Genomic DNA, 11,378 nt, shown 5'->3' with positions numbered 1-11,378 from the left:
CATTTTTCTTACATTTGTACCCCGCGCTTTCCCACTCATAGCAGATGCAATGCGGCTTACATATTATATACAGGTACTTATTTGTACCTGGGGCAATGGAGGGTTAAGTGACTTGCTCAGAGTTGCAAGGAGCTGCCTATGCCTGCAATGGGAATCAAACCCAGTTCCCCAGGACCAAAGTCCACCACTCTAACCACTAGGCCACTCACAAATAATCGTTAAGCAGTTCAGATTTATCCTTATCAGCTTCTACATATTCCTCCCCCTCAGATTTGAGCCTCACAATACTATTATGACACTTCTTCCTGTCACTTACATATCAAAAACATGTCTTGTTCTCTAATTTTACCATATCAGCTAAATTTTCTTCCATTTGCATCTTTGCTTTCCTGACAGCTTTTTCACCTTTTCTTAGATTTTTCAGGTATTTTTGCCTGTCTTCCTCTTTCTGAGTCATCTTATAATGTATGAAAGCTAACCTTTTTTCCATTACCTTTTCAGCTACTACATTTGAGAACCAGAGCAACCTTCTTTTCCTCTTACTTTTATGTAATTTTCTAACATAAAGATTTGTTGCCATTAAAATAGCTCCTTTCATTTTTGCCCACTGATGTTCTACTTCCTTCAGCTCTTCCCAACCTACTAACTCTTACTTGAGAAATTCTCCCATCTTCACAAAGTTAGTTCTTTTGATATCTAGGACCTTCAATCTTGAATAAGCCCTCTCCTCCTGTGTCCATACAGTGATCACTAGATGCCAAATGATCTCCCACTGTAACATCAGAAACATTTTCCCCATTTGTAAGCACCAGGCCTAGAATGAAGCCCACTGGCCAGTTTTGTAGCCACCCTCTGGACTGACTGCATTCTGTTTATATATTTTTAAAGGCGTAGTCTCCAGAACTGTACACAGTACTTTATATTAAGTCTCACTAGAGACTAATGCAGAGGAAATATTGCCTCCTTTTTCCTGCTGGTCATTCCTCCCCCTATGTATCCAAACATCCTTCTCACTTTTGCCATCACTTTTTCTAACTGTTTGGCCTCCTTAAGCTTATCCAATATAATCATGCTCAAGTCCTACTCTTTCATGTACAGAAATGCTTCACTCACTATACTGTATAGCTCTTGTGGGGTTTTGCAGCCTACATGCATGACCCTTCATTTTATTTTTTTAGTATTACATCTTAGCTGCTAAATTCTAGATTATTATTCAAGCTTTGCAAGATCCTTCCTCATGTTATCCACCCCATCCAGAGAGTCTACCCTATTGCTGATTTTGGTGTCATTTGCACAAGGGAAACATTTCTAGATAGTCTTTCTACAATATCAGTTACACAAATGAAAAACAAGAACCAAACCAATAGCTGATCTCTGTGGCATACTGCTGGTAATATACTTTTCATCAAAGAGAACTACATTTATCATTAGTTTTTGGTCATCTTTAACTCATCCAGTTAGTCACTTTGGACCAAATTCTATAAATCAGTGCTGAAGAAAATGTGCTTAGTGCTATTCTATAAACCTCACCTAAAGTTAGGTGCAGTTTATAGAATACCTGTAGCACCTATCCCTGTGACTAAAATTTAGGCATGAAATTTTACACCAAATAAAACCTGGTGTAAAAGCCTGTGCCTAATTGAGGCGCAGATCAGGTGTATTCTGTAACAGTGTGAGTAATTTTCAGGAAATGCCCATGACCCACCCATGCCTCTCCGATGGACACACCCCTTTTGTGATCTGCACATTAGAATTTACGTGCAGCACTTTACAGAATACAATTAGAAAGTTATGTGCATATATTCTAATTAGTGCCAATTAGTGCTAATTGCTTGTTAGTGGCCAATTATCAGCACTGATTATACGCACTGATTTGTATATGCAACTTTAGTTGCCATTTAGACCCAGGGGTTTAAGGCCCATATTGAAGATGCTCAGTTTATTTATAAATCTCCTATGTAGAACTGTTTCAAAAGCTTTGCTGAAATATATGTACAACAAGTCTAGCACTCTCCCTCAATCAAAATTTCTAATCACACAATCAAAAGACTTTAGAAACAATTACCAATTTAACTTCACACTTTTGAGTATGGTAAATTTCTATCATTGATCAAAAAAATTGGGCTTTTTGTTAAACAAATAAAGAACATAAGAACATATGAGTAGCCATACTGGGTCAGACCAATGGTCCATCTAGCCCAGTATCCTGTTTTCCGAACAGAGGCCAAGCCAGGTCACAAGTACCTGGCAGAAACTCAAATCATGGCAACACTCCATACTACAAATCCCAGTGCAAGCAGTTGCTTTCCATGTCTGCCTCAATAGCAGACTATGGACTTTTCCTCCAGGAATTTGTTCAAACCTTTTTTAAACCCAGATACGCTAACTGCTGTTATCACATCCTCCAACAAGCAGTTCTAGAGCTTAACTATTTGTTGAGTAAAAAAATACTTCCTCCTATTTGTTTTAAAAGTATTTCCATGTAACTCAAGTGCCCCCTAGTCTTTATACTTTTGGAACAGGTAAAAAATCGATTTACTTCTACTTGTTCTACACCACTCAGGATTTTGTAGACCTCAATCATATCTCCTCTCATCCGTCTCTTTTCCAAGCTGATGATTAAAATGTACCATACTTACTAGGGGGTATAGACATCATTTTGAACACAAAGCAGTGCCAGGAATGGAATGGAAAGGGATCAATCTCTCCTGAAATATTAGATTACCAGAGCAACAAAATGGTAGCTTTTGGAGGGGGGGAGGGCGGGGTGGAGAGGGCTAGTGTATTGAGAAAGTCTACTCTGGGGAGGCCATATAAGGGAGAGATATCCTCTGGGGGCAGATCAGATTGGGGTTCTGCTCTGGGGGGCAGACTGGATTAGGAGAGGTCTGCTCTCGGTGGAAGATCAGATTGGAGAGTGACATGTGTAGAAAATCAGATTGTAATGATGAAGTTGTGGTGTCATTGTACCCCCCTCGTTCCTCAGTGTAAAGTGTCCCTGAGTACTTAAAATTACTATTAGTACCCAGAATCACCTCACCAAGGACGGAGAGGCCGACAGTTCACTAACCACGCCTCAAAATCTCAAAGAAAATGAGGGGAAAAATAAGCTAAATTTGGATTTGTCCTGCTTTTGAAATAACCAAACGGAAAAAGTGATTAACCAAAAACAACAATATTTTAATTCAATTCAAATACTATAAGGATAAATTATTAACTAACAGACTTTAACCACTAACCTTATAGAATTTGATTACAACAGTATGTTTTCTTTTCCAATACCCCAATTTCCCTCAATTACAATAATATATCAACATTTATATTCTAGTGCAAAACCAAATGTATTTTACAATTGTATAACTTTTTTTCTCTTTTTCAGAATTTCCCCCTCTGGTATCGATACCAAGATTCTTATCAGATAAGTATTAAGTGTAAATTTTTCTTTCTGACTAATTTCTTTCTTAACTCTGCCTTGTATCTCAACTTTAAAGAATTGATACTTTGAGGCATATTTTCAAAGCACTTTGGGAGGCTAAGTTCCATATGTTTCTATGGAACTTTGGGAGGCTAAGTGCTTTGAAAATAAGCCTCCATGTGTCCTTTTTCTTTTCCCTTTTCTCACAGGACCTCGTAAGACAACCCCAGTGACCCAACTCAGGTAAGTAAAAATTATTTCTCTGTCCTGTCACTGTGTTGTCACTTAGCTGCGCTTTATTCTGATGCAGAATCCTCCGCGGTCTTTCTTGCATAGGAGCTCAGGTTTTCCAGAATTCTTTGCCACCGTCACCCTACACCTCGCTCTTAATAAAAATAAATGGAAGGAAAACCCTAACCAACCCCTTCCCACACTAAATGACTTAAATATATACAATTTAAAACACTGGGCAACACTTAACTAAGAAAATTAAAATAACTATACCCTCGCTAAACCCCCTAACCTTACTTATTTTTCCCTAAACTAATGAGCACAAACATATATACACCTCCTTACACCTTCCACATTCCACCAGAAAAAATTACAAAATACTTCCAACTCACCACTTTCCCCTCACACACTGCCCTCCTATCACCAAGCTCAGTCAAAATCCCACTTCCAACCTTCTCAAGATCACTCCAAACTCACCACATCAGACACACCACCAAACACACTTCCTTCCACCTCCACAGTCACCAGCGCTCTGCCAACTGTCCCAATGACCGTTTCCTAGGAGACGGCTGCTTGGCTTGGGATTCCGCCCTCAGCCAGCCAATCCCTAGTCCTGCTCAACATTCCAACTCTCCCTGCTGACAAGCGGAATGTTGAGCAGCACTGCTCAATCCCCATTTTAATTGAAAAATCCCCATAGAAATCAATGGGAAATTCTTCAATTAATATAAAACACCTATAAATTTTCATCAAATTACCCCAAATTTCCCATGCCAATTAAACCTCCCATCCTCTATTAAATGGTGTTTTTAAAATTTAAATATCCCAACATTTAACCCCCGCCAATCAACAGTCTTCTAAAAATCCCTGAAAAAATTCCAAAAAAATTTAAAACCTATTTCAACAATTTTAATATTCCCCTCTGAACCTACTCCGTCGAATTTAACCAGTTAACCCTTTCTTAACCCCTTAAAACCAGACCCTCCCAAATGACCCCCTTAAAATATTCAAATTCAAAAATTAACATACCAGAAAAATCCCAAAAAATTCCCCGACCCCAAATCCAAAAACAGAATTTAAAAATCATTAACTGTTTAATTTCTAAAAATCAAAAACCGCATAAATACAATTTAAAAATAAACTAATTTAAATTCTGGGTTAAAAACCCCTTACCTGCTTTCCCGATTTTCCTCACACACGACCACTCCCGTTGTATCCGGTCCCGGACGTCCTCAGCCAAAATCGGAGGCAAAAACAAAAAACCTCCGAAGCCGGCCCAAAATTTAGGCCCCGGCTTCGGCCTAGTCACGGAAATGCGCGTTGCCGGTTCGTGCATGAGGCGCGCCGCCTCATGCACATGCGCGCCGACGTCTTCCCCTCGCCGGCCATCTTCTTTTCGCGAAGGACTCGAAGACCCGGCGCCTCTCACACCTAGAGCGCTCCCCCCCGCTCCGGTTCCGGGGATGTGCCCCCGAACCGTCACCCCCGATATTTGCTGGCCCAAACAGGGCCCAAAACGTCCCACACCGCTCTTCACTCCCGGGGACGTGCTCAAACGTCCCCGGAAGCCCAACACCGTGGCGCCATCTCAACCGGTCCCAAACCGGTCCCCGAGCTCTCAAAATGGCGCCGCCAGCCCCTGCCATCCTGCCGAGCCCCCCAGAGCCTGCCGAACCCCCCTGCAGCGCTCCTTAAGCGCCACCACCCTGCACCCGGCCCCAACTGGCCCCAAACTTAATTGGAAGCCCAAAACAACGATGTTTACCCCCCCCCCCAGGTAAGTTTTTTTTTTTCCTCATTCCCCCTTTACTCCATGTTACATGTGGCACCTCAGAAGAGCTGTGCTCAGCCAGCAAAGGGATACATGCCTTGATAGATAGTGTAGGTGATCCTGAGCTGTCAATACATGTAATGCAGTGCCGATGTAGTAAGTGTCTGTACTATGTGTTAAATGCAGGGCAGATGCTGGGCGTACTACTCAGGCTTTGCACTCTCCAGAAAAAAAGTCCCTAAATATTATTTGCATCAGATTTAGTCAGGTTTATTTATCAAGGATTAGGGAATCATTCTGAATATTAAATGTTGATATAATCATACTTTATATGATATTCGTATTAGCTTAATAGCTTGAGAGTAACAATAATGGACATTTTGTATATTTGTCTTGGCTATGAGTATCATTTGCTAAATCTGATACACAATCAAAACAATTTCAAAATGAAAACTTAGGAAAACTACTGACAGTCATTATAGCAACCACTTCTATTACACCTTAATGCATATCTATTGAAAACAGACTGAGGAAAGGGGTTGTTTAACAAGGGAATGTTAATAAATGGTGGGTAAACTAGACTTGCTAAATACTGCCAATGAGAGTTCAATCCAATAATTAAGGATTTATGAAGTTCATTCCTGGATGAGACTCAAGATCCCGAAGTGAAATGTGCTTCCTAGTATTAAAGTGAGCATCCAAAAACATGAAAAGGAAGCTCTAGTTACATTTGACCACAGCTGGATGTTGCCAGATGGATATGAGAATGAAAATTGTTAAAGAAAAAGCAAGGATCAGGACTATGGAAAGCAGAAAAACTAATATTCAAGATACTCTGCATTAATATTGTTTGCATTTTTTTTTTTGTTTAGGGAAGGCAATGAATCCATGATGATCACATGAAACGTAAATGCCTGGTTTATTACTAAAATGTTCCTCTGCATGCTTGCTTGAAAGACATTGGTTTATATATTATATCACCTTAAGCTATATTTTTTGAAGACCTAAAATTGAAGATGTTTAATACAGAGTAATTACAGGTTAATAAGACTGCCCTCTTCATGGATTATGTGATCAATACTTTGTGATTAATATCCTACTCTGAGGGTTTTGCTAAGATTAAATAAATAGTGCTCTACTCCACTGGGAAAGACAAAATAACTGATAGAATAAGCAATTTTCCACTTTCTCTTGCAATCATTCTGGTAGAATGTGTAGGCAACATAGAAACAATAGTACGCTAAAATAAGAGTAAAAGGAATTGATGCTAGTATGGACTTGATGGACCCTAGATATTTTGTTTTTTAACTACAACTGCCATAGATTGTATTTAAGAAAACTTTTTAATGTATTATTTGTTGGTAGAATCTAGACATGACTACATGTTTACATAGAGATGCATTTGACTGAGAATCATTTTCAGTGGACACATTTTGGAAGCTATTTTTGCAGAGATCAGTCCAACTGAAACTTTTTAAAGTACATTACTTGTCTTAACTGTGATTGTTCTTGTCAACAATGGGTAAATGGTCATGGATTTGATATACCACCTTTCTGTGGTACAACCAAAATAGTTTACTTTTATTATATGCAGGTACTTTGTCCCTAGTAGGCTCACAATCTAAGTTTTGTATCTGGGGCATTGGAAGGTTTTATGACTTACCCATAGTGGGAATCAACTCCAGTTTCCAAGTTCTTAGCCCACTGTGCTAACCATGAAGAAGACCCTAGAGTGGTGAGCAGGCTAGGTCTAAAGACAGATACCCAGGAGAGAATGACACCCCAGGTACAGAGGAAGATAGGGGAGGGTTATCTGTGCACCTTCATTTTGGGTTGAGCTGTGGCTTTAGTGCTAGTGGCCACTAGGTATTCACTGCCTGGAACCACACCTGAGGAATGAATCAGAAAGCAGAGGAATGCCAACTGAGACACAAGCATAGGGTACTCATCAATGGGAAGCAAGCCAAGAGTAAAAAGCTTCTTGATTCAGCTTTAGCAGCACCTTGAATAGAATGAAGAAGCCTTTAATGAGATGAGTAGGATACAGTGATAAACTAGTAGGCCAAACTCAAGACAGCACCAAGTAGTGGAAGGAAACCAAAGCTCTGGCAAAGAAACCAAACAGCAACTAGATTCACAAAGAAGTCCAGAAAGGAACAAGATAGCTTCTGGCACAAAATAGCAGCCGTGGAGTAAACAAACATGGTCAGCCTGACTGATGGGGCACATTGACACCAATTGGTAGGAGTTCAGAAGTTCATATTAACAAAATCCTGCCAGAAGCTGAGCTCCCCGGAAACTGGTGGTAGAACCTCATATGTCTGATCTTCAAAGCCCTTAAAGGAAATGGCCCCTGAGTACTTGAAGAACAGGATGACCCTCTACACACTGCCAAGGACATTAAGGTCCTCTCAAGGACTATCACTAATGATGTGATACCCGCAAGTGAGCTTTCTTCGGAGTAACCCCCATACTCTGGAACGCACTCCCTGAAAGGCTCAACTTAACACAAAACTATCTCTACTTCAGAAAGCAGGTGAAAGCTTGGGTCTTCAATCAGGTCTTTAATGGAAGAAGTAACTAACTTGTTAGTCTCACTCATACACACAAGGAGAGACACGGGCTGCACGTACTGCAGCAGGACATGTTTACCCATCTCTCTGACCTCATGTGCAACTTTCTTTAAATTAGTTGCCTTACTTTCTAACTCTTCTTACTCTCTTACCTATCTATATGTTCCATCTTTGCTTATACCCTTCACTGTCAATTAAAATCTTCTATTACGTATTGTGTTGACATTGTAAGTAGTGTATTAGGCCATACTTTGTACTGTTATTTGAATATTTTTATTGCTGTAATTGCCTATTGATCATGTATGATTTATTCTTACTGTACACCACCTTGAATGAATTCCTTCAAAAAGGCGATAAATAAATCCTAATAAATAAATAAATATTACACTGTAGCATATGTTAATTTGTTATAGCATCCAATTTTTTTAAAGGAGCACTATTTAACCTACTGTGCACAAATGAATACTGGTCCCTACTTTAAATATCATGCATAAGAATCCAATGCAAAAATGAAGGAACATATGGGTAATTGATATGGGATGATAAACATATGTTTTATGGTCAATATTCAAAGCAATTTAAGCAGGCAGGAGGGGTGACAATACTATTCAGGGGCAGCAAGATATGCTCATACTGACTGAGAAGACAGGAGGGGGGGGTGATGCTTATCAGCATGGCAGGAGGGGCTGCCAATACCAATCAAGGGGATGTGTGGCCAACTCTAACATAGGTACCAGCAGATATTCAGCCGGGACCATCATTGTAAATTCATTTGCATGTGACATTTCTTCATTTGAATTAACATAAATGCTAATTTTAGATCACGTGGAGGGGCATAATCGAACAGGGCGCCAAGTTTTCCTGAGGATGTCCTCGCAGAACGTCCCCGCAAAGGGGCGGGGAAACCCGTATTATCGAAACAAGATGGGCGGCCATCTTTCGTTTCGATAATACGGTTGGGGATGCCCAAATCTCAACATTTAGGTCGACTTTAGAGATGGTCATCCTTAGAGATGGTCATCCCCGATTTTTGGCGATAATGGAAACTGAGGATGCCCATCTCAGAAATGACCAAATCCAAGCCATTTGGTTGTGGGAGGAGCCAGCATTCATAGTGCACTGGTCCCCCTAACAAGCCAGGACACCAACCGGGCACCCTAGGGGGCACTGCAGTGGACTTCAGAAAAAGCTCCCAGGTGCATAGCTTCTTTACCTTGTGTGCTGAGCCCCCCAAAACCCACCCCCACCACTGTACACCACTACCATAGCCCTTAGAGATGAAGGGGGTCACTTAGATGTGGGTACAGTGGGTTTGTGGTGGGTTTTGGAGGTTCACATTTACCACCACAAGTATAACAGGTAGGGGGGGATGGGCCTGGGTCTGCCTGCCTGAAGTGCACTGCAGTACCCACTAAAACTGCTCCAGGGACCTGCATACTGCTGTCATGGAGCTGGATATGATATTTGAGACTGGCATAGAGGCTGGAAAAAATATTTTAACATTTTGTTTAGGGTGGGAGGGGGTTAGTGACCACTGGGGGAGTAAGAGGAGGTCATCCCCGATTCCCTCCAGTGGTCATCTTGTCATTTAGAGCACATTTTTGTGGCTTGGTCATAAAAAAAAGGACCAAGTAAAGTCGGCCAAGTGTTCATCAGGGACGCCCTTCTGTTTTCCATTATCGGCCGAGGACGCTCATGAGTTAAGCCCGCCCCAGTCCCGCCTTTGCTATGCTTCCGACACGCCCCCGTGAACTTGGTTGTCCCTGCGACGGAAAGCAGTTGAGGATGCCCAAAATCGGCTTTCGATTATGCTGATTTGGGTGACCCTGAGAGAAGGAAGCCCATCTCTCGATTTGTGTCAAAAGATGGGTGCCCTTCTCTTTTGAAAATAAGCCTGACAGTAAAGTATTTTCAAACTAATTAAGCATACACAATGAAGCTTTACTCTATGCCATTTTAGTGTATGCTAAACACACTTAGCATTCATGCTAACCTGGCCTGTATAGGTCCTTCAGTTTAAAAGGCCGTTCAAACTAGCTATGCAAAATTAATTTGCACTATAGGAAAAAGCAGCTGGATAAAAAATGTATTGTTTCTCCATGAGAGCCGGCTGGCTGGATGAATGAGCAGATGACAATGTACAGGCTGTGATAAACAACCTTTTCCAGATGATTCCTTTGTTACCCTTTCTCAAGAAAAGCTGTTGTTAAGCACTTAATTTAGCAGCCATTAATATTCAGTTGACCTCAGTGCTTTGTGTTTACATGACATGTAGTACCTCAGAAACCTTGTGTATGCAATTCTTCACTATAAAAAGGGCATAGGTAATTGATTTGGTCTACACAAGCTTTTGGAAGTTGGTAAGCCTCCATCTTAACAAAATTAAAATGAATGTAATCTATTTGGGGAAATTAAATGTTATCTAACTCTGAGATCAGACAGACAGAAGTTTGAATAGAAGCTGCAGACTGCAGGTTGGCAGGAATTTGATAGATTTTACCTTACTGTTCACAGCAATTTTTTCCCTCCATTATTTCAGATTTTGTAAACTGCTCCACTTGGTGAGTGATGATGCCAAGGAGAAAGAATGAAGAAGGAATTGGGAAACATAACGAAGTCCAGACAGACTTATTATGAGAATGAGATTGTGAACTATAAATTACTTTTGTCTGTCTTCAAGTTAGAAATAAAAACTATCCATTAAACTCTTCACAATAAAGTATTCACTTTTTTCTGTATTTGTTTTTTTTAAGTAATTAATTTCTTTATTTCCCCAGTGCTTGCTATACCACAAAATGTCCATCCATGACAACTATGTGGTTTACAACATAGGTGAAGAAGGGAAAGTAGGAAAAGGGGAAGAAGGGGCAGAGAAATTAGCAAGAAGGAAGACTGAAGGGCTCATGGAAGAGGAAGGCTTTGCGTAGAGGTTTAAACCGCACAAGAGAGGGTTTTTGGTGGAGGGAGGGAATTCCACAGTTTTGGGCACAGGTGGCTGAAGGTGGTTTCTTAGAAGATCGTAAGGTGAAGGGCAAAAAGTGAAGGAACCACAAGGAGGTTGTCATTCTAAGAGTAGAGCATCCGAGTAGAGACATAAGGAATAAGGAGATTGGAAATATAGGTAGAAGCAGATGGTAGACAGCCCTTGAAGACTAGAGCAAGGATTTTGAATCTGATACACAATCAAATGTTCAGATAGTAGAACAGTGGTGACGTGGTCAAAGAGGCTGGCTCAATGAGGATTGACAGTAGTTTTCTGTATGAGTTGGAGCAGTTTGATGGCATGGAGAGGAAGACCCACATAAAGTGAGTTGCAATAGTCAATATGTGTAATGACCATAGCCAGCAGAAGAGAACAGACTGGTTGAGAAGAGAAGAAAGTCTGAAC

General features: G+C 40.7%; 1 long non-coding RNA gene across 1 annotated transcript; it reads left to right on the top strand.

Annotated features, from left to right (window-relative positions):
• The first annotated feature begins 5,661 nt into the window (after positions 1 to 5,661).
• LOC115461617 lies at positions 5,662 to 10,728 on the top strand. The gene is made up of 2 exons (XR_003940733.1): positions 5,662 to 6,323; positions 10,530 to 10,728. It is a non-coding gene; the product is annotated as an uncharacterized LOC115461617 (long non-coding RNA).
• Positions 10,729 to 11,378: the final 650 nt, after the last annotated feature.

This window comes from Microcaecilia unicolor, chromosome 2 (assembly GCF_901765095.1).
Source record: "Microcaecilia unicolor chromosome 2, aMicUni1.1, whole genome shotgun sequence".
NCBI classification, from domain to species: Eukaryota; Metazoa; Chordata; class Amphibia; order Gymnophiona; family Siphonopidae; genus Microcaecilia; species Microcaecilia unicolor.
This window is presented reverse-complemented; position numbering and strand designations above follow the sequence as displayed.